At 43.3% G+C, this 24,989-nt stretch overlaps 1 pseudogene; it reads right to left on the reverse strand.

The window, feature by feature from the left end:
• Nucleotides 1-19,996: 19,996 nt before the first annotated feature.
• LOC116485033 (large ribosomal subunit protein uL10-like) lies at nt 19,997-20,927 on the reverse strand (annotated as a pseudogene).
• Nucleotides 20,928-24,989: the final 4,062 nt, after the last annotated feature.

Consider the following 24,989-nt stretch of genomic DNA (forward strand, 5'->3'; position numbering starts at 1 on the left):
ATTTTTAGTAGAGACAGGGTTTCCCCACGTTGGCCAGGCTGGTCTTGAACTCTTGACCTCAAGTGATCCATCCACCTCGGCCTCCCAAAGTGCTGGGATTACAGGCGTGAGCCACCACGCCTAGCCTAATTTTTTTTTTAATTAGAAAATAATTTTACTTTTCTTATTTTTTGAGACAGGGTCTCACTCTGTCACCCAGGCTGGAGTGCAGTGGTGCAATCATAACTCACTACATCCTCGACCTCCCAGGCTCAAGTGATCCTCCCACCTCGGACTCCCAAGTAGCTGGGACTACAAGCACACGCCACCATGCCAGGCCAATTTTTGTATTTTTTTGTAGTGATAGGGGTTTTGCCATGTTGCCCAGGCTGGTCTCGAACTCCTGGGCTCAAGTGATCTTCCTGTCTTAGCATCCCAAAGTGCTGAGATTACAGGTGTAGGCCACTTACTATAATATTTTTTAAGGTTCATCTACGCTGTAGCATGGATCATTGCCAAGGATCTTAACCAATGTAGCAGGAGGAAAGGCCACAGCCCCAAGAAGAAGCCCTGACCCCTGGCATGGCAGAAACACACACACACACACACACACACACACACACACACACACACACACAGAGAGAGAGAGAGAGAGAGAGAGAGAGACAGCAATTACTAAATGTAGATATATGCAGAGTCTGTAAAATCTAGAAGAATAGTATGGAGGATGAATTTCAACTTGGTCACCAAATCTGGAAATGGTAAGATGAGGGATCAAGACTTAATTCATTTAACTCTCAAAATGCATCTTTGCATAAGGTGCCACTGCACCCACTGGAAAACCATTTCCTCACATCAGAAATATCAAGAAGCTTAATGAAGGCAAAGATACACGTCTGAGATTGTAACAGGAACTGCTGCTCCCAGCCAGCCCCCAAATGCCAAATGGTTGGTCTGCACTCACCTCGGCTGGGGTTGCCTTGTGCCATCTCCACGGCTCAGTCTGTTCACCTGGGATTTGCTGCCACCTAGGATCTTCCACGGTAATTATCCTGACCAAAAAGCCACAGTGCATTCCACATGAGAGCAGCAGTGTTTGACAGGTGAAATGAGCCCTTCCCAACTCGTGTGGGAAGGGATTGCTGCCCTAGCTGTGACCTCTTGCCCGATGAGCATGCACTCATGTTGTAAACAGCTGGAAGGTACCTGTTGGATGTTTTACACTGCTGAGGAAGTTACAAGGTATGACATCCATTCCAGCATAGAGAGGTCTACAAATCCTCTGGCCCTAATCCTGAGTGTGTGAGGAAGTCACCTTCGGTTAAGCATTGACCAGCTGTACCTCTCACACTGTCTACACAATCTGATCCAGCTGGGGAGAGAAAAGGGACACTCTCCACCAAGCTCCTGGACGGTGCTTTGTTCCCCTCTCCTGCTACCATCTTTCCTGCACCCTCTCCAGTCTTCTGCTCAGCCCAGTCCTCTGGTTGCTTCTTGATTCCAGAGAAAATGGGAAAAGAAACACTGTGTTACCTGATGGACAACAACCATCAACCTGCCTCTTCCTCTGTCCCCTCAACCCAACATGCACAACCACCACCGCCATCCCCATCAGATTTTTTTCAGAGACTGGCAGGCCAAGCATCCCAAGGACTAAACTTCCTCTAGGGTTACTGCAGGATAGTCAAATCCTGTTGAGGGGTAGCTGGTGCATAGAGAAAACCCTGGACTTGAAGCCAAGAGTCTGGGTTCAAGTCCCACCTGTGCCTTTTACCATTCTTGAGACTGGAAAAAATTGCCTCCCTTTTCATACTATCTGCACATAATGCTCTTTTCCTCATCTTTCTCATGAGGTTGAGAAGCACAAAATGGAAAATAAGATAATTCATATGATGGATCATTGCCAAGGATCGCGAAGAACCAATGTATGATAATTCATATGATGTGTGAAATCATAAAACACCATATTGCTTTATTTTCTAGAACCCCTGCTACTCTGCAATACTGGAAAAGAACAAACCTTATCTTCCCTGTCCCTACTGAGATATTGATCATCCACCCTAGAGGGAAGAATACTGTCCCTTCTGGCTCTGGAATACATCTCATCAGGCCCATGCTTCTGCCTTAATCAACTATTCTCTCCTTGGACAGCATATCTGGTTGGCTAAAAAGTGTGAAGAAAAAGGGAAGATGCTTCTCTACATGGGAATTTCGGTTGCCCAGGATTCCTGGAAATGAAGAAACTACTTCCTGTCCTCCACCATCTGCACTCTACAGAGGAGTCAGTAAGCTGGAAGGGGTTCAGCGGGAGGATTCAGAAATACTCACATTTGCCTAAATAAGGTAGAGGGGGCTGGCCCCCAGCATATCCTGCCCACACAGCTGCCCCAGGCGTCCATGCTGGGCGCTGAGGCTTGCGTTGCTGCCAACAGACTCTGCACTGTCAGGGCTGAAGGGGGCATACTCTAGAAGGGTCCCATGTTTGGACCCCACTTGGGAGGGGTGGGGTGGGATTGGCTCAGGTGACAGCATGCACTTTCTGAGAAAGATCCAAACGTGGCGCAATCCTCAGGGGCACATTACAAAGCTGTCCCTGAACACCAAGCCTGAGTCTGATGCCTCTGAGGCCCACTTAGGAAAGGACGCAAACCTAAACATCTACACTAACAAGAACTGGGGGCAGAACACTAGCCAAGATCAACACCCCCAGGCCTATCTCAGAGAGCCTCACAGCATACAGTCCTCCATCCACCCCCTCTCCAGCCCCACTGTGACAGTTCCATCCACCCCTACCACTCCATTTACCCAGAACCCTCCTCTTCAACATCCTAATACACTGTGATGAATATGCCAAAGCTTCAGTAACCTTGCACTATGTGAAACAAACGGTCCCACACTGCATAGCCTGGCACTCAAGACCCCCTAATCCCAGTCTCCCCTGAATTACCGCCCAGCCTCAGCTTCCGTCTTACACATCACCTTGCGCATCTCTTACTTCAGTTGAGCCACTCTATTCACTGTGCCCCACGCTGGCCCTCACTTTCTCACTTCACACTCGGGCCCAAAGTGTCCTACCATTGGGACCATCTTCTCCACCGCCTAGTCTCTAGGCCCTACCCTTGTCCCTTTTCCTCAAGCCTAAGCTAAGTTCTCCCTCTTTAGATATCCTTTTCTTGCACTTGGAATCAGGAATCCACAGTATAGAACTGGAGGGTTTTTAACCTTTTTTAATTTAAATATAACACATGTACAGAAAAGTATACAAATCATAAGCTCAATGAATTATCAATAAAGTGAACACACTCATGTAACCACCACCCAGGTGAAGAAATAGAATGGTACTAGTACCCCAGAAATCCTTCTCAAGCTCCCTCCCCACATCCCAGCGGTAACCATTATCTTGATTTCTAACACCATGGATTAGTTTTGCCTGTTTTGGAAATTCATATAAATGAAATCATCTAATAGGTCTTGTTTTGTGTCTGACATCTTTTTCTCAACCTTATAGTTTTGAAATTCAGTCATGCTGTGGTGTGTGACTCATTTTTATTGCCATATATTTCATCATTTCATTTGTGGTTATTTAGCTTCTCGGCAGATTTTTAACTTCCTTGGGAACAGGGATTTTTTGCATAAAATTATTTTGGAATCCCCATACTGCCTAACTGGAAAAGCAAAAGTTGCTCAGTATATATGAATTTTAGTCCAAAAAGCTTCTAATTTCAATCTCACATCATATAGCCCCACGAATAGGCAATAGTATCTAACAATTTCAGCAATTTCTTTTTCTCACATCTCATACCCAATTCATTAGCAAATCCCACTGGCTCTACCTTTATATATATGTCAAATCCAACCACTTATCACCATCCCCATTACCCTAGTTCAAGTCACAAACGTTGTAGAAGAATAGATAATGAAGTAAAAAGCAAGTGTTACAAAATAGTATACATGACATCATCTTTTTTTTTTTTTTTTTTTTGAGACAGAGTTTAACTCTTGTTGCCCAGGCTGGAGTGCAATGGCATGATCACGGCTCACCACAACCTCCGCCTCCTGGGTTCAAGTGATTCTTCTGCCTCAGCCTCCTGAGTAGTGGAATTACAGGAATGCACCACCACGCCTAATTTTGTATTTTTAGTAGAGACGGGGTTCTCCATCTCTGGAGAACTGGTCTCGAACTCCCAACCTCAGGTGATCTGCCCACCTTGGCCTCCCAAAGTGCTGGGATTACAGGTGTGAGCCACCATGCCCAGCCTCTCTTTTTTTTGAGAGCAAGTGTCGTTCTGTCACCCAGGCTGGAGTGCAGTGGTGCCATCTCAGCTCACTGTAATCTCTGCCTCCCAGGGTCAAGTGATTCTCATGCCTCAGCCTCTTGAGTTGCTGGGAGCACAGGCATGCATCACCATGCCCGGCTAATTTTTGTATTTTTAGTAGAGAGGAGGTTTAGCCTTTAGGCCAGGCTGGTCTCAAACTCCTGACCTCAAGTGATCCACCCACCTCAGCCTCCCAAAGTGCTGGGGTTACAGGTGTGAGCCACCACACCCGGCTTATCCCATTTTTTAAAGACATATATTAACGCATAGATAAAAGAATATACGTATATTAACTAAAATATTTCTGCATGCTGGGATCTATTCTTTGTTATTTTTTTTCTTTTTCTTTTTTTTTTTTTTTTTGAGACGGAGTCTCGCTCTTTCACCCAGACCGGAGTGCAGTGACGCGATCTCGGCTCACTGCAAGCTCCGCCTCCCAGGTTCACGCCATTCTCCTGCCTCAGCCTCCCGAGTAGCTGGGACTACAGGCGCCCGCCACCACACCCGGCTAATTTTTTGTATTTTTAGTAGAGACGGGGTTTCACCATGTTAGCCAGGATTGTCTCGATCTCCTGACCTCGTGATCCACCCGCCTCGGCCTCCCAAAGTGCTGGGATTACAGGTGTGAGCCACCGCGCCTGGCCTATTCTTTCTTATTTTTATATTATTGTGGTAGATAGGTCAATCATTGTGTTCCCCACCCAGATCCCTAACTGCAGCGTTCCTACATATGAGTTGGCCACCCATCTGATTGGGTCACAGGTAGGCAAACAACCCAGGAGAAACTAAGCCAAAGGCGGGGATAAACGCAGCAGATTTCCTCAAGAAATTGAACCAAGAGGCACAGAAACTATGGTAGACACCTGTTGTTTTAAACATTCTTTCTTATTTTCTTCTACTAACCACTACCTCATTCCCTTTTGGGAAGCAGCTCCTTCCCCATTACACAAACCATGTGATTCTAATGGAACTATATAGTATCACAATATAAAGTCAAAGTTCACGAAAAGGAACACGATCTATTATAATATCCATCACCCAACCACAGTGACTGATCCAAAGAGTGACCATCCAACCCAAGTCAGGCCAGGAATCCCTCCTTTAGAATCCATATGCTGGAGCAGAGTTAGGAAAAGCTCTCTCCTCTGGGCTCAAAAGCTGTCATAATGTAACCCTGAGCTCCCAGTAGCCATACCCAGCCTCGCCCTTCCACTGCTGCACGGAGAGAGACTTTCTGCTGTCTGGATTCACGAGGACAACACACCAATGGAAATGCAGCTAAGAGACAGAGATAGAATTTGGACAGTGTTGTGTATGACTGGTTCAGTCATGCCTGAGGCCTGCCAACAATATCCTTTCTGATTGGACAAGCCAAAAAATTCTCTGTTTTTCTTAAGTTCATTTGAATTATGGTCTTCTGCAGTCATAAGAACTCTAACAAACACAGAGACTAATTAGTAAGATGCTGGTGGGTACTTTTCTGAAAAGTTGTGTAGAGTTGGGGCTGAAGTAGGTGCCATAGCAAACCAAAGTGATTCCTAAGCTGAAGTCATAGGGGAGCAAACAAACCATCAGTGATAGGAGAGACCTTGTTTCAAAGAAAAGTGTAACAGTAGCTTAGACTCAGAGACAAGTAATGACTGAGGGAACACGGGCCCACTGGAAAGTGTGGTGGCAGCCTGAGCTGCTGACTTCCTTGTTTCAATTCTTGTGTGCCTTGTTCCTGCTCTTGGATGCCCATGAGAGACTGCCTGATGCATTCGTCCTACAATCGTACACACACACACACACACACACACACACACACCACTTTAGTCAACTAGTTTGAGTAAGCCTCAGTTTTTTGTTTTGTTGTGCTTTTTTTTTTTTTGAGATGGAGTCTTGCTCTGTCGCCCAGGCTGGAGTGCAGTGGCGTGATCTCGGCTCACTGTAAGCTCCGCCTCCCAGGTTTATGCCATTCTCCTGCCTCAGCCTCCCGAGCAGCTGGGACTACAGGCGCCCGCCACCACGCCTGGCTAATTTTTTATATTTTTAGTAGAGACAGGGTTTCACCGTGTTAGCCAGGATGGTCTCGATCTCCTGACTTTGTGATCCACCTGCTTCATTTCTAATCAGAAAGTTATTTTTAAGATCCAAACAAACTTTTGCTCTACAGAAATTTATTTAACATAAGTGACATTCATAAATTTATAGATTAAGGCACAAATTCACTATAAAGGTCAATGACCTTTGGACAATTTCTGTACAAGGACAACACTGCCAGAAAGTTTAAGGCTGTCAACCTTATTCTGCTATAACTCCAGCTACTCCCATGTCTGCCTTCCCTTACTTGAGCGTGGTAATGGGTCTGGCAACTGGCTAATTATAATAGGCGACAAGGACGAATATTTTCTAGGCCCAACCAACAATTTTATGATGTACTAGCAACTCTCATGAGGATGTCACTCATAAGTTGGTTTTTTTTTAAGTACTAGTTCCACTATATAATTGATGTTCTATATTAGCCATCTCCCCCTCCCCACAATTGTATATGATCATAGAAATAGAATTTTGAAGATGGAAGGACCCTAGTGCTATAACCTCCTCATGTCACAGAAGGATGTTAAGTCTAACACAGGTCAGATGAATCACCCAAGGTAACAAAACTTTGAAGGTAAAAACTCCAGCTGTCTTGACCAGAGCAGTATAGAGAAGAAAATCAATGAAAGCTAGTGGCACAGGCACAGGATTCATGGAAGATGTGAGATTAAAATCAAGCCTTAGCCTTTCGAGAGAGGGCAATGAGTACCACCAGACTATGAGTAGAAAGAGCCAGGTACTGGGTCAGGCTATGCCTTACCAATTTATATGACTCCCTGAAAGTAGAAACTAGATTTTATTCATCGTGGTATTCCCTGTGCCCAATATCATAACAGAGACATGAGAGAAACTCAATAAAAAACTGAATAAGGAGTGGGTGAGTAAGTAAGCAAATAGATAGGAAACCTAATGCTCTGGAGAAGTCTATGTAGAAAAGGAAAAAAAGGGCCGGGTGCTGTGGTTCATGCCTGTAATCCCAGCTACTGAGGAGACTGTGCCCGGAGGATCCCTTGAGCGCGGGAGTTTGAGACCAGCCTGGGCAACATGGTGAGCCCTCATCTCAGAAAATGGGAATAGAGCCTCGGTGAAAGCCTTCAGTTAAAAGGCAGGAGAAGGAGGCACCACTGGGAACAAGAGAAAGAGTAGTAAGAAAGCAAACCAACAGAAAGCCAATGGTACAGGATTAGCAAGCAGGGGAGGAGAAATCCAAGATGTAGGTATGTCAGCAGTGCCAAAAACTAGGAAAAGGTTATGAAACATGAGAGTGAAGGAAAAGTCATTGGAAAAAAATTTTTAAGGCTAAGTGTCTATTACTAAGCAAGACTAGCAGCATATTTTGGCTAGGCAAGAATTGGGGTTCCAGTGTGGCTGAGAAGAGCAGAAAACATCCATCCCCAGCCTGGCACCACTGGCATGCTTCCTGAACCCACCCCTCAAAACATCTGCTTACATTAGTGCCTCTATTTCCACAGCGAATAGAGATAAGAAGAGTCCCTTTGTATCTATTTGCATATACCAAATTAGGTTAAAAATTAGGATTCTCCCAGGGGTAAAAAGGGACTGGAACTTTGATCCTCATTTAGATTCAAGGACATAAAAATAGGTCAGATGTATGCAAGTGCCCGTAGTCTGAGGTTAGGTTACAGGAAAGGATTATTGGAGCCCCTAAGAGGGAACTCACCACAAGGGAAGAAGGACTCTGAACTGGTGAGCTGTGCTCAGACAAAGCTCTTTAAGTATAATGTGTGTGTGCCATCCTGGCAGTGTTGCGAATTAGTTAGCATGTGGGCTTGTGATATTGTTGGGTCTTTTTCATGAATGCCTCTAATGCTTTGGGACATAGTCCATTTTGCTCTAAGGTCATGTGCCTGTCTGAACTCACAGCATCGTTAATAGCAGACCTGTGGTTTCTAGAAGTGGTGATGGCAACAGTGGCCCCTGGCTTCTTCACTGGTGGTGGCAGAGACCCTTGAGGTGACCAAGACCAGCTGTTGTGGTGACTCAGCCCCCAACATCCATCAAGCACCCTCCTGGAACACGGTAGACCAAAGATGCTCAGTAAAAGCAGCACAGCTGAATGACTGAAATCAGAGAGGCATTTAGGAGCAATTGATATCAAAGTCACTGCAAATATTGAGTAGCAATGCAAGAACCTTCAAAGTGTCATTCCTCATCTCTTCCCTGTGAGAAAAGAAAAACAGCTGAAAGCAGCCTGAGCTCTGTGAGGCATGCAAAATTTATCAGGCCCAGGGAGACATGAGTGTGGGACCTCGGTCATGCCCACTGTCCCCCACCATCTCCATGACCAGGGGCAAGTGTTTAAACGTGTTTTGGTCTTGACTAGCTGCTTTGCCTATTATCTTCATGTTCCTGGCATTTGTGAAATAAAGAACAATGTATAGCTAATTAATAGCTTATGATATTTTGATGTAACTTCTTGGCAAACAACTTAGGAACTGCCTCTTTAAAAACTCACATGTAACTGCTGCTAACTAATCTCAGCATATAGTCAGGGCAACCTGAATCTATGCACCCAAATTGTAGTCCTCAAATCTGGCCCAAGTAAACTCCCTACTTTCATTAATTTTGTCTCAGTTTTTGTCCTTTAGGTTGACACCTGTGTCCTGGATCTCCGTTCACTAGATTAGGTCAGGACTAGTGGGTTAGGAGAGTGAAGGTTTCACATTCCATCAGCCCTGGCCCTAAATGTCAAGAAGAATAGTGCCGGGTTGGGCACAGTGGCTCATGCCTGTAATCCCAGCACTTTGGGAGGCTGAGGAGGGTGGATCACTCGAAGTCAGAAGTTCAAGACCAGCCTGGCCAACATGGTGAAACTCCGTCTCTACTAAAAACACAAAAATTAGCCAGGCATGGTGGTGGATGCCTGCAATCCCAGCTACTCGGGAGGCTGATGTAAGAGAATCGCTTGAACCCGGGAGGCAGAGGTTGCAGTGAGCAGATATCGTGCCATTGCTCTCTAGCCTGGGCAACAACAGCGAAATGTCATCTCAAAAAAAAAAGAGTAAAAAATTAGAAAAAGAAAAATAGTGCCAGGGATGCAAGTACTGCCAGCCTCAAAGCACCTCGAGGCACTGATGCCGCTGGCATTTGCGCACCTCAGCCTGGACTCTGCAGCGGCTGACAGGCACGTCTGCATCTTATCACTTAATAAACATTCATTGACACCTCCTATATCTTAGGCACTTTTAGTAGATGCTGGTACACATTAGAGAACAAATCCAGTCCTTGCCCTCCAGGCATTTATAGTCTAGAGCAGAAGCTTCAGAGTGTTCTAGCTTCAGAATTGTTCTTCAATTATACAAAAAATGCCGGGCACAGTGGCTCATGCCTGTAATGGGAGGCCGAGGCGGGCGGATCACCTGAGGTCGGGAGTTTGAGACCAGCCTGACCAACATGGAGAAACCCCATGTCTACTAAAAATACAAAATTAGCCCAGCTTGGTGGCACATGCCTGTAATCCCAGCTACTCGGGAGGCTGAGGCAGGACAATCGCTTGAATCCGGGAGGTGGAGGTTGCAGTGAGCTGAGATCGCGCCATTGCACTCCAGCCTGGGCAAGAAGAGCAAAATTCCATCTAAATAAATAAATAAATAAATAAATAAAATTATACAAATTATAAAAATTGTGTGTCTACATAGATTGAGAGGGAGGTGGGAAGAGTCAAATTCTCAGATGGCTTTGTGACCCAGAAAAGGTTAAGAGCGTCCTAGTTGGGACCATCCATATCCCTCATTTCTAAATTCTTAGCAAGTACCCCAGCACTTACTGACAGCACCTCTTGGGCATCTGTAACCTTCTGCAATGTTTACGGTGCCTTCCTCAGCTGGTAGCAGACTCCTGGTGGAAGATTGTTGACATTGCCTCCTAGTTCCTGTGGGAGCTCCATTCCAGGAAGGAATTTATCCAGGGAGTGGCTGTCCCTCTCTTTTGGATAACCTTGGGCACATCCAGCCGACAAACCACTGCCTATTCCCTGACAGGCAGACTGACTGGGGGACGTTTTTTCCCTGCCAAAGTACTGCTTGTTTCCCGAGACTTCTCCAGACTAAACATCCACTGACTGAGATGAAATATGACACTTCTTTTCCAAAGGCTCAAAGGGATCTCAGCAAGGTTCAGACTAAGGAAAAGAGGGCTGAGTTGTGAATACACTGGGAAGAGCATTTTAGTCTAACAGTCTTATTTCTCATCCAAATTAATAACATGTCACTCTTGAGGACATTTTTGTTAATGATTCCTCAAAACACAACCCACCCAGCTCCAGACCGTGAGCCTTCAGAGACAAAGACAGGTCCCCGGCCTTCCCTTGGATGGCACTACCATTCTCCTCCCAGATGTTTTACGAGCCTGCTAATTTTTGTAAGATGTAATAAAACATATTGAAGGGAGAAAAAAATGTACTAGACTGTTTTAATGAGCTTGAGCATCTATATTTTTGAAAATGTAATGTCAAGAAGCCAGGGAAAGTTGTTTTTTAAATTACCAGCAATTTTCTGATTCCACTTTTGGAGGAGACTTTGTTTATTTGTTTGTTTTGTTTGTTTTTGAGAAACGCTTCAATGGCTTTATGGCAGTAAAGCCAAAATCATATTCTCAGTAGCTTAAGACCATGCTGAGCTACACAGCTCACCTCCATGACATTGAGATGGCTTGCACTGTGGGAAGAGATCCATCTCTACAGGTTAGGATGTGTCTTGAGAAGTGAGTCTGGGGCCGCCATGGGGTTTTCCCTTCTCACTGGGCCTCCTGATCAGGGTCCAGCACCTGGCAGGGGGGTCGTAGCAAATGGAACAGTGACAGACATGAGCAAAGACACTCCATGGCAGAAGATAAGTCTCATGATAATGTGGCAGCAGAAGGAGGAATGAGCAGTGGGAGAGAAAAAACGAAATACCCTGTCCAGATGAATGGCTAGTGGACTTTAAGAACAATAATCTCCTATATCTCATTCAATGGATTTTTTCCCTCTTTCCTACACAATCTCCTCCTGTTATTCCAAAGCTTTCAATGAAACAGGCGTTACAGTGGGCCTGACATACTTGGCAGATAATGTCATGGCATTGGTAAGAGTGTAGTCGTGAGGATGATCAGAGGTCACTCTCGTTGCCATCTTGGTTCTGGTGGGTCCGCACTTGGTATGACGAGGGGCGGGGAAAACAGGAGCAGTTGGAGAAACTCATCACAAGGTAGCCAGAAGTGACCAGCAGAACCCCAGAAGCGGCAGGGATCTGCAGGAAATGTAAGCATTCGCTGATGGTTACATGTGAGGGAAACCAGAAGACTGCTAAAGTTGCAGTGGCTGATCATGATGAGGGCTTAGACTCTAGTAATTGTAAGCACTAAAGGAAAGGGTGACTTTTGTAGACCAAATAAATCAGACTTTGGAGTTAGTTTCTTAAATTGTATCAAAACAATTCGTGGCCAAATGTTGTGAATGTTGTGAACAGTAAGATGCAAAGGAGTTTAGAAGAAGGAGGGAGACTTAAAGGAGTTCTTCCCCATGATGGCTGGGAAGGCTTCACAAAAGAAGAATTTGAACTAGATCTTGAAAAGGGGGATCTTAGAAAGGGGGAGGAGGAGAAGAGGACTCCTTTTAGGAGAAATGGGAAGAGCTAAAGCATGAAGATGCCCAAGTGGAAGGTGTGCTTTAAGCAGGGAATGGCCCTGTCTGACAGAAGTCAAATCTATATTCTTGAGCATCCATCCTTCATACTTCATCTTGTCAGAGGTGTTTGAACCAGAGCCACTCCACCTTGAGTAGGGCCTGGATAAAATAAGGCTGAGATCTGCTGGGCTGCATTCCCAGTAGGTTAAGGCATTCTTAGTCACAGGATGAGAGGAGGTCAGCACAAGATACCAGTCATAAAGACCTTGCTGATAAAATAGGTTGCAGTAAAGACGCCGGCCAAAACCCACCGAAACCAAGAAGGCAATGAGAGTGACCTCTGATCATCCTCACTATTACACTCCTACCAGTGCCATGACAGTTTACAAATGAGATGGCAACGTCAGGAAGTTACCCTAAGCGGCCTAAAAAGGGGAGGCATGAGATCCTCCTGTTGTTTAGCATATAATCAAGAAATCACCATAAAAATGGGCAACCAGCAGCCCTTGGCCCTGTCTATGGAGTAGCCATTCTTTTATTCCTTTACTTTCCTAATAAACTTGCCTTCACTTTACTCTATGGACTTGCCCTGAATTCTTTCTTGGTGAGATCCAAAAACCCTCGCTTGGGGGTCTGGGTCGGGGCTCCTTTCTGGTAACAATCTCACTTTAGGACCCGTTCTCTTTTTTTTTTTTTTTTTTTTTTTGAGACAGGGTCTCTTTCAGCCACCCAGGCTGGAGTGCATTGGTGCAATCTCAGCTCACTGCAATCACTGTCTCCCGTGTCCAAGCAATTCTCCCTTCTCAGTCTCCCAAGTAGCTGGGATTACAGGCACCTGCCATCACGCCCAGCTAATTTTTGTATTTTTAGTAGAGACGGGGTTTTACCATGTTGGCCAGGCTCATCTTGAACTCCTGACCTCAGGTGATCCATCGGCCTCGGCCTCCCAAAGTGCTAGGATTATAAGCGTGAGCCACCACACCTGGCTCGTTCTTTTTCTTTTTCTTTCTTTTTTTTTTTTTTTTTTGAGACAGAGTCTCGATCTTGTCACTCAGGCTAGAGTGCAGTGGCATGATCTCAGCTCACTGCAAACTCTGCCTTCCAGGTTCAAGCGATTCTCCTGTCTCAGCTTCCTGAGTAGCTGGGATTACAGGCGCCCGCCACCACGCCCAGCTAATTTTTCTATTTTTAATAAAGACCAGTGGCCATGTTGGCCAAGCTGGTCTTAAACTCCTGACATCAGGTGACCCACCCACCTTGGCCTCCCAAAGTGCTGGGATTACAGACGTGAGCCACCACACCAGGCATTTAGGGCCCATTCTTGAGGCCCAGGGATGGAAACATATTAAGCTAGTCTTCACGGAACAATCAAAGTTGTTGACAACATCTTAAGTTAGCTGGTGCTAGCACTCAGAGAGAGGCCAGTCATCCCAGAAGGACAGGAATTGGCCTAGAATTCACCGTTGGTTTTCTCATGCCTCCCTTTTTAGAAGGCTCTCCTGTTTAGAATGCCCCAGGCCCCTGCAAAGTGCTGCAAAAAGTGCCCATGTCTTTATCAGCCCTACCCCACAGGCTACTTGATTTGTGACAGACTCCACTGGGCAAGAGGCATGTTGCTTTTTTAAACCGATCAAAAAATATTCATTCAGCACCTATTTTATGCCAAGCACTCTTCTGGGCACAAGAGCACAGCAATAAATAGATCAAAGTCTCTGCCCTCAAGGAGTTTTCTTTCTAGCAGGGAAGACAAATATAAATATGTAAATAAAACATCAGGTAGTGCTATGAATAAAGTAGAGCAAAGTAAGAGAAGACAGAATAACAAGGAGGGGAGTCTTTTTAACAGAACACAGGAAAAGCTCATCTATGGAGGTGACACTGAGCAGAGGCCACAGGGCTGGGGGCCCAGGCTCTGAGATGGGCACTAGTGATGTGCTTGAAGAACAAGAAGGCCTCTATGGCTGGAGCAAGCTCAATGAGCATGGGGGATAAAGAGGTGGAGGGGCAGAGGAGGAATTACCCTGCAGCTCCTGGCCCAGCATGGCCGCACAGTGCACATGGCTCCTGCTCATGGCCATAAGCCCAGTGGCCCCAGCCCTTGCCTGCCATATTTTCCTCAGGCCCTCAACAAGACTCATTAAACTTCATCTAAAGTTACTGTGCTCTGCAGCTGGGGGAAAAAGGGCAAACTTCCAGTCCTAAAGTTAGAGCCATCAACAGCCAACGGATTTGGAAGTGGCTGGGGCCTTGTTATCTTAAGGTTGTAATGAGCCTCGTGAGAATCCCCATAACTTCGCTCCAGAGAGGGGGAGCTTCCCTCAGCAGATCCATACTCGGGATTCCAAGTTTCAAAATTCCATAGAAACCGGGAAGCGATCCAAATACACCAGGCCTGCACTAGATGCACACAGAGTCACAAAGTCTCCCCAGAATGGCTTGTACCAAGGCTTTGTTAGGGATATTGCTCTAATAATCCAGCAGGCCCCCTGGGGCTGCCTGTGGCTGCGCTTGATGAATCTCATTATCCACAGTTACACCTTTACCCCAAGAGGAAAGGACGGGAAGAGAGACTCGAAGGCCACATCCATGGGATGATTCACTAGCTGCTATCTCACCAACACAACCCAAAAGCAAGGGTCAGAGTCCTCTCATCTAAGAATTTAATATTTTGGTGGGGCTAGAGAAGCAGGAAGCTCCTGGGAGCCTGGAAACCCCCTCCAGCTGGGTGACCAGGAAAATCCAAGAGTAAGTAACTGCTTCTCAGCCCCGAGGTAAGTTGGGGCCTGTTTAAGGTATCCGAGCTATTGGAAAATAAGGAGCGTGTGGGGCATATCAAAGAGGATACAATATAATCATGCTAATAAATAATAATACCCCGGAATGGTGGCTCACACTTGTAATCCCAGCTGCTTAGGAGGCTGAGGCAGGCAGATCATTTGAGCACAGGAGTTTGAGGCCAGCCTGGGCAACAAAGAAAGACTCCATCTCTAAAAATAAAAACAAAAACCAAAAAGAAAAATAATAATAGTCAACACTTACTGAACACTTACCGTGTACCATTCCAAGTGTTTTACATATGTTATTTCAACCTCCAAGCAAACTCTATGAGCTAGGTGGTGTTATTATAATACCCAGTCCACCAAGAAGGAAGCTGAGGCACAGAGACATTAAGGTACTTGCTTCCAAACTTATACAACTGATTAATGGGAGAGTCAGGATTTAAATTAAGGTCAGAATCCGGAGGTGGTATCCATAGGTGCTGTGCGTGTGGCACTCTGGAAACTATCCCATTGCCTAAATATCCTGGATATAGTCAGCAACAACTAATCTTTTGCACAAATTATTTTTCAGTGTCATGGAAATGTGCCTGCGCAGTGTCTTAAAGACTGCATCTCTTGGAAAAGCCCATGCTTTTTTTGTTTTGTTTTGTTTTGTTTTTTTGAGACGGAGTTTCGCTCTTGTTGCCCAGGCTGGAGGTCAAGGACACAATCTCAGCTCACCGCAACCTTCACCTCCCGGGTTCAAGCAATTCTGCCTCAGCCTCCCAAGTAGCTGGGATTACAGTCATGCACCCCCACAGCTAGTTTTTTGTATTTTTAGTAGAGACGGGGTTTCTCCATGCTGGTCAGGCTGGTCTCAAACTCCCGACCTCAGGTTATCCACCTGCCTCAGCCTCCAAAAATGCTGGGATTACAGGCGTGAGCCACCGCGCCCGGCCAAGCCCGTGCTTTTGTAAGTGCCAGATTGGTATGAACTCTTCATTCCCAGAAGAATAAAGAGCTGGGCTCTGTAAACTCCAGAGTCCCTCCCTGCCTTGTGCTCGGAGTCCTGATGGAATGGCTCTGGGTGAGATGCAAGGCAAAGACTACCCCACGGAGAGAAACTGTGGAGGCCAACAGGTCCACTGCAAACAGAACTTAATCTACATCCCCACATGGCACCGTCTGTTGTTTTCAGGGCAGCTGGACACTGTCCAGCTAACTCTATAGGGTCTTGTGAGTTGCAGTTGCCCTGGGTCTATCTGAGGAACCATTCTGCTGCCTCCTCTCTCCAATCAAAGGAATAGCCACCCTCCATAGGTGGCCTCCACCATCCTAGACAGAGAGCACCTATGGAGCTCTTAAGCACAATCAAGGACAAGAAGATGCATGGTCTCCTACAGAAGGACATTCCTTATCTAAGCTAAGTATTTCCTGCCATCTCCAACCCCTCCAGCATCTCTGCTCTCCCTAAGGAAAAACAACAGATGGTAATGACTGTTTGCTTATAACCCAAACAGGCATGGCAGGCCCCCTGCCTTCTCTTAACATTTTTGTAACATTTGTTTTTCTTTAATAGTCAAATGGATCATTTATCCCACAGTGACAAACTGTAACCAAAACAAATTGTGGGGCTCTAGACTCCTGACAGCACCAAAAAATCAAATTGCATTTTTGTAGCATTTCTTGATGTCCTTTGTAATTATATAAATCTAATTTTCTCCAGCTTTTAATTGCAAAATATTCAGATGTACAGAAAATCTTTAAAAATAGTACAATGAACAACCAAGAGCCATCACCTAATTCCATTTTAAAACTTTAAGTAAGCTAAGGATGGGGCATGGTGGCTCACACCTGTAGTCCCGGCATTTTGGGAGGCTGAAGCGGGAGGATCTCTCAAGCCTGGGAGTTCGAGACCAGCCTGGACAACATAATGAGACCTTGTCTCTACAAAAAAATACAAAAATTAGCTCATGCCTATAGTCCCAGCTACTCAGGAGGCTGAGGTGGGGGGTGTTGGTTCATGCCTATAGTCCCAGCTACTTAGGAGGCTGAGGTGGGGGTGAGTGGATTTGCTTGAGCCAGGGAGATCAAGGCTGTGAGCCATGATCATGCCACTGCATTCCAGCCTGGGCAACAGAGACGCTGCCTCAAAAATAAACAAATAAAACTGTTAGTAAGCTAAGGATAGGAAGAAATTTCAAACATTCATAAGAAGCCTAATTAATAATTATACTCAATGTTGAAATATTAAAATAATTCTAACTACAAAATCAGAAAAATATAAGCTCCATATTTGTTCATTTCATCTTGGTTAGAAACTGTAACTGAAGAGAAAAGCTATAAGCCTTAGTTAACAATTAAACAACATTTGGCCAGCACGGTGGCTCACATCTGTAATCCCAGCACTTTGGGATGCCAAGGCAGGTGGATCACCTGAGATCAGGAGTTCGAGACCAGCCTAGCCAACATGGTGAAACCCCGTTTCTACTAAAAATACCAAAATTATCGAGGCGTGGTCGCAGGTGTCTAATTCCCAGCTACGCAGGAGGCTGAAGCAGGAGAATGGCTTGAACCCTGGAGGTGGAGGTTGCAGTGAGCTGAGATTGGGCCACTGCGCTCCAGCCTAGATGACAAGAGCAAGATTCCGTCTCAAAAAACAAAAATAAAAACAAAAAAATAGATCCCATTATGTGTGAGACTCAATATTAGTTTATTAGGCTGGGAAGTCCAAGATCAAGGTGCTAGCAGCGTTCGTGTCTGGTGAGGGCCCAGTCTCTGCTTCCAAGATGGCACCTTAAAAGGTTGTGTTCTCACGTGGCAGAAGGGATGAAAGAGCAAAAAGGGACTAGTTAGTTCCCTCCAACCGTTTTATAAGGTTGCTAATTCCATTCATGAGGGCTCTGTTCTCATTATTTAATCACCTCCTAAAGGCCCTACCTCTTAATACTGTTGCACAGGAGATTGAGTTTCAACTTGAATTTTGAAGGGGGCACAAATATTCAAACCATAGCACAGGGTTACAACTATCCTTGGGACTATTAAAAAATATATTTTAATATTGTAGGAAAGCTCTTTGACCTTTTAGTTGGCTGATTTAGACAAATGCTCAATTCTTTAAGCACAGCATACAAAATAAAACATAGATTTAAATTTTTGAGTAACTGATACGTAAATGTTTCTGCTGACTGTCCTTATCTACCTAATAATATGAAATGATTGGTTTCGGACTTTCTTTTCTAAAAGCATCTATGTCAATCCCCTTTCTTTCGAGGCATATTGTTTATTTTATTTTATTTTATTTATTTATTTATTTTTTTTTGAGATGGAGTCTCGCTCTTGTGGCCCAGGCTGGATTGCAGTGATGCGATCTCAGCTCACTGCAACCTCCACCTCCCGGGTTCAAGTGATTCTCCTGCCTCAGCCTCCTGAGTAGCTGGGATTACAGGCACCTGCCACCATGCCCGGCTAATTTTTGTATTTTTAGTAGAGATGAGGTTTCACCATGTTGGCTAGGCTGATCTCGAGCTCCTGACCTCAGGTGATCCACCCGCCTCGGCCCCCCAAAGTGCTAGGATTACAGGTGTGAGCCACTGCACGTGGCCCATAATGGGATCCATTGTGGATCCTCCATTCTACTCTACCAATTTACTTGCTATTTTTGTGTCAATATCATCCTGATTTGCTATGTAGTTTTTGATACATGGCAAGCACATCATTGCTATTTGTTAATTTTTCCACACACACACACACACATGCACGCACACACACACACACACAAAAAATCCTTGACTACTTTGAAGCACTTATCTTTTATTTAAACTGTGTTTGTTCTATATGTACACACACACACACATACACACACACAGGTTACTATTCTATTTGTAATTACATTGGATTTGCTTTTGAAATAATCAATTTTTTAATAGTAAGCCTTCCCAAAAAGAGGTATGTCTGTTTTGTTCAGTTTTTGTGTCAAATTCTGTTCTTAGGCTGGGAGTGGTGGCTCATGCCTATAATCCCAGCACTTTGGGAGGCTGAGGTGGGAGTATCAACTAAGCCTAGGAGGTTGAGGCTGTAGTGAGCCGTAATTGTGCCACTGCACTGCAGCCTGGGTGACAGAGCAAGACCTTGTCTCATATAAATAAATAAATAAATAAATAAATAAATAAATAAATAAATAAATAAATCTGCTATTTGTAAAGATGTTATCTTTCTTGTTAAACTTATACATAAACATTTTAGAGTTCTTACTGCTATCATTCCATTGTGAATACATTATTTTCCCCATTTGTTTATTTCTTTATTAATTCTAGAGGTATCTTACTAAATCTCTCAAATTTTATACAATTATATTGCCAACTGGAAGGTATATGTTTATCTTTCAATGACTCAACCACCTTCTTAATTTCGTGATGTTATAATTTGCTAGAAAGTCTAGAAGACTTTCTAACACTGTCAAATAATAGTGTTGATAGCAAGCATCCTTATCTGGTTCCTAATTTTAATTAAACCATATTTCAATTAGTTTTATTAGTATATTTGGTAATTAGTTAAAAAAATTAAAATTAGTTTAAGAATTAATTAAAATTAGTTAAAAAGTAATTAATTTAAAAATCTATCTCTATTTTAAATTAAGAATAGCTGCCAAATTTTATCAGATACTTTTTAGCATCTATTGGTATGATTATATTATTTTTTATTTAACCTGTTGTTGTCACAGATTATATGGCTAGATTTCCTGATATTGAACACAGCTGTATTCCTGAAATAAACTTTTTAGATCATCGCTTATTATTCTTTTGATAAATATTATATTTTATTTACTAGTATTTTAGAATTTTTTCTTATATTCTAAGCCAAGCCTGGTATATGCCCCTTCCTTTTAGTCGTAGGTTTAGATTAAAATCATATTGGCTTCACAAAATGAATCACAGAGATGTCCATGTTTTTTCTATGAGCCAAAATAGTTTCAATAACATCAAAATTATCTGGCCTTGAAAGATTAGGTAGAATATAGCTGAATCTATCTGGTTGTGTCCCCTTCCATTGTTAAATCTTTAATCACCTTTTCAGTCTCTATCATTTAGTTGGTCTATTCAGCCTGCAACATCTTGATATCCATTAGTTATCATTTATATTTTGAAAGGAAAATACCCCCCTTTTTTTTTTAAAGAAGTAAGCCTTTATTTCCTTGTTTCGCAAATAAAGCTGGTAAGTTGGTTGCTTTTTGGTGATTAGTCAAAGAGACCAAATCCCATATCCTTGTTCGACTCCTCCGACTCTTCCTTGGCTTCAACCTTAGCTGGGGCTGCAGCAACAGCAGGAGCAGCCGTGGTGGCAGCAGCCACAAAGGCAGATGGATCAGCCAAGAAGGCCTTGACCTTTTCAGCAAGTGGGAAGGTGTAATCCGTCTCCACAGACAAGGCCAGGACTCATTTGTACCCGCTGATGATAGAATGGGGTACTGATGCAACAGTTGGGTAGCCAATCTGCAGACAGACACTGGCAACATTGCGGACACCCTCCAGGAAGCGAGAATGCAGTTTCCTCTGTGATGTCAAGCACTTCAGGGTTGTAGATGCTGCCATTGTCGAACACCTGCTGGATGACCAGCCCAAAGGAGAAGGGGGAGATGTTGAGCATGTTCAGTAGTGTGGCTTCGCCGGCTCCCACTTTGTCTCCAGTCTTGATCAGCTGCACATCACTCAGGATTTCAGTGGTGCCCCTGGAGATTTTAGTGGTGATACCTAAAGCCTGGAAAAAGGAGGTCTTCTCGGGCCCGAGACCAGTGTTCTGGGCTGGCACAGTGACTTCACATGGGGCGATGGCACCAGCACGGGCAGCAGCTGGCACCTTATTGGCCAGCAACATGTCCCTGATCTCAGTGAGGCCCTCCTTGGTGAACACAAAGCCCACATTCCCCCGGATATGAGGCAGCAGTGTCTCCAGAGCTGGGTTGTTTCCCAGGTGCCCTCGGATGGCCTTGCGCATAATGGTCTTCTTGCCCATCAGCACCACGGCCTTCCCGCGAAGGGACATGCGGATCTGCTGCATCTGCTTGGAGCCCACAGTGTCTGCTCCCACGATGAAACATTTCAGACAATCATCCAACAGTTGGATGATCTTAAGGAAGTAGATGGACTTCCAGATCTCCCTGTCTTCCCTGGGTATCACGGCAGTGTGTCAGGGATTGCCACACAGGGGTTAAAGACGATGTCACTTCCACAAGGATGCCTGGCGAGAGAAGAAAAATACCCCTTTTTAAAGAAGGATTTTTTTTGCCGTAGCATTCATGTAAGCTCTTAAAATTCTTTTTTTTTTTTTTTTTTTTTTTTTTTGAGGCAGAGCCTTGCTCTGTTGCCCAGGCTAGAGTGCAGTGGTGCGATCTCGGCTCACTGCAACTTCTGCCTCCCGGGTTCGAGCAATTCTCTGCCTCAACCTCCTGAGTAGCTGAGATTACAGGCGCCCACCACCATGCCCAGCTAATTTTTTTGTATTTTTTGTAGAGATGGGGTTTCACTATGTTGGCCAGGCTGGTCTTGAACTCCTGACCTTGTGATCCACCCACCTCAGCCTCCCAAAGTGCTGGGATTACAGGCGTGAGCCACCGCACCCAGCCGAGCTCTTATAATTATTTTAATTTTTCTTGAATCTGTAGTTATGTCTCATTTCTGATTCCTAGTCTTATATAAAGAGTTCTTATAAATTAAAACAAAATATTTTTCAACAAGGTGAATACTACACTGAAAATAGGCAATAGCCAAGCATGAGAAATTTACAGAAAAAAGAAATGTAAATGGTCACTAAACAAATTAAAAATATTTAATCTCACTGGCTATACAATAAATGTTAATCAATGCTGGCCAGACATACCATGTTGTAAGAGAAGCTACCTGCGCACAGCTTCCTGAAATCAAACAGACATGTGAGCAAATAGCATTGAGACTAGTTGGAGAAGTTGGGTTTCTCCTTTCACCTTCCCAGCGAATGGAATGGGTAATAGTTGGGGCTGGTGCCCTTAGGTTAAAGCTGGAGACTTGTTCTCCAAAGAATGGATAATCTGCCTGTCACAGCATGCCCTGTAGACCCAGCTACTCAGGAGACTGAGGCAAGAGGTTCATTTGAGCCCGGGAGTTTGAGGCTAGACTGGGCAATATAGCAAAACCATGGTTCTAAAACAATAACAAAAAATTTTTTAAAGAATGAATAATCTAATATTAAAAAATAAATAAATAATAAAGAATGGATAATCTACTCCAAAAGGGCTCCTAGGGAAATACTGAGACCTGGGAGAAAAAATACTGAGTTTCAAACACAGAGAAAAATGTTAAGACACAGAGTTCTATCCAGAGGGTGAAATACACCAAAGACTATCACCACAGAGTTAATAATTATTTATTTCTCTAGAATGGGAGAGTATAAATTACCATCCCAAGTACTTGGATTTAAGTACTTGGATCACTAGCTTGCCTAATTCATACCTTCCCTTCCTAGAGAAAAATCTGTTGACAAACCCAGCCAACTTACAGAGCCAAAGGTCAAGCCTCTGACCAAAGGGAGGGACATTTTATGGAAATTGACCTATCCAACCAGGGAGAAAAACCCACACCAGCTACCATTAATATTTAACAAAGCCTTTATATATGAATATAACTTGATACCCAAGTAACACCAGGTATTTGAATAAAAATAAATAGCATGAAGAGAGATTTCAAAGATGAACAAAATAGGCAACTAATATTGGAGAAATTCAACATGATTCAGAAAACAAAAAATACTTTTTTAAATGTATGCAATAATCTTATAGTGATTTGAATGGATAGGCTATCCATAAAAGCATACAGTCTGTGAGGAAAAAGAGAGAACAAACATATACCAGAGAACAAAAATGTTTTGGACATTGAAAATACAATTGCCAAAATATTACATTAGATTATCTGAATAATAAAATGGATATGAAGACTTAATTAGAAATTGGAATTAAATTTAACTTTCCATAATGGAGACTAGAAAGTAAATAATTCAAAAATATAAAAATAAATTTTGGCTGGGCAGGTTGGCTCATGCCTGTAATCTCAGCATTTTGGGAGGCCAAGGCAGGAAGATTGCTTGAGCTCAGGAATTCAAGACCAGCCTAGACAACATAGTGAGACCCTGTCTCAATAAAAAACAAAACATTTTTAAAGAATATGAATAAAAATAAATTTAATTTTTCCTGCAGGAGATAGCTAAAAAAATAAAAATAAAAATAAATTTAAGACACATGGAAGATGAATCCAGGAGTCAAACATCTGCCTAAAATAAGTTTTAAATGAAGAGAACTGTGACACTATGGAAGGGAAGAAATATTCAAAGAAGTAGCTGAAGAATATTTCCCCAGACTTCATGAGTCTTCATTTTGAAATGGTCTATGAAGAGCCAAGCAAAATTAATTTTAAAAAGATTCACTCCTAGATCCAATCCAATAAACTTTCAGAACTCTAAAGGTAGAAGGAAAATCCTGAGAGCTTCCACAGAAGGAGTAGGAAAACAGGTTACCAAAAGAAACAAGGTTAAGAAATGATACCAAACTTCTCATCAATAACATTCAATGCTCAAAGATAATGGAGCAACGTTCAAAGTTTTAAGGGTGAGAAAAGATTTGTGTATTTTTATTTATTGTTTTTCAAATAATATTTTTACTTGGTACAAGGATAAAACTACATTTAAAAGTGTTCATAAAGTCTTATTCCCACTCTCTCCTTGTTCACCATACACTCTACTCACCTGCCTCCAAAGGTAATAACCATTTTTATTACTTTTGTGTTTATCTTTCCAGCTGGGAAAACGTTTTTCACTTACATTTCTAAACCAAGCCAAACGATCAATCAAGTTTGGGGAAAATAAATGCATATGTGATTGATATCGTTTGGATGTGTGTCCTGTCCAAATCTTACAGGGAAATGTGACCTCCAGTGTTGGAGGCGGCCTTTTTGGGAGGTGTTTGGGTCATGGAGGGGCAGATCCCTCATGAATGCCTTCTTGCTGTCCTCAGGGTAATGAGTGAGTTCTCGCTCTATTAATTCACCAGAGAGCTGGTTGTTTAAAAGAGCCTGGAAACTTTTTCTTGCTTTCTTGCTCCTGCTCTTGCCATGTGACATGGCTGCTCTCCCTTTGCCTGTCACCATGACAGGAAACTTCCTGAGGCCTCACCAGAAGCTAAGCAGATGCTGGTGCCATCCTTGTACAGTCTGTAGAACCAGGAGCCAAATAAACCTCTTTTCTTTATAAATTGCCCAGTCTCAGGTATTTTTTTATAGCAACACAAATGGACTAACAGAGTCATACACACGTGCTCAGAGTATAGAGTGCCAATCTAGTCTTTGTGAAATAAAATGCTAAAGGAGGAGTTCCAGCAAAATGAAAAGGAAACAAAAAAAAGAGGACATACAGGATACAAAAAACATAGCAACAAAATATGGAATCAACCAAAGTGTCCATCAATGGATAAAGGAATAAAGAAAATGTGGTGTATATATATACATACAATGGATCATTACTCAGACATCAAAAGGAGTGAAATCCTCTTCTTTGTGGAAACATGGATGAGCCTAGAGGACAGTATGTTATGTGAAATAAGCCAGTCATAGAAAGACAAGTACCACATGATCTCACTCATATGTGAGAGCTAAAAAAAAAAAAAAAGTGATCTCTTAGAAATAGAGAGTAGAATAATGGTAGGGACTAGGAAGGGTAAGGGGGAGGGTGGGATAGGGAGAGGGTTAACGAATACAAAATTAGTTAGATAGGAATAAGTCCTACTTATTATTCTTACTTGTTGTTTATACAATAAAAAACAATTTATTGTATATTTCAAAATAGCTGGATGAGAGGAATTTGAATGTTCCCAGCACAAAGAAATGATAAATGTTAGAGGTGATAGATACCCAATTACTCTGACTTGATCACTGTACATTGTATACATGTATCAAATATCAAGTGTACCCCATAAATATGTATACTTATTATGTATCATTCAACATTTTAAAAATAAAATTTAAAAATATATCAGCAACAATTTAAAAAACATGGCAACAGCTAAATATGATCTATAAATGAAAGAAGCTGAAAAGAATTTGAGGGGGACCTCTTAGTCCCAGAAACAGATTTACAATGAAGCCAACTAAACTATAAGTTTCAGGGCCGCTCCCTCACGAGCCTTTTTGAAGGCCAAGGATGAACTCTAAC

Source organism: Hylobates moloch, unplaced genomic scaffold (genome assembly GCF_009828535.3).
Source record: "Hylobates moloch isolate HMO894 unplaced genomic scaffold, HMol_V3 SCAFFOLD_16, whole genome shotgun sequence".
In the NCBI taxonomy this organism is placed as follows: domain Eukaryota; kingdom Metazoa; phylum Chordata; class Mammalia; order Primates; family Hylobatidae; genus Hylobates; species Hylobates moloch.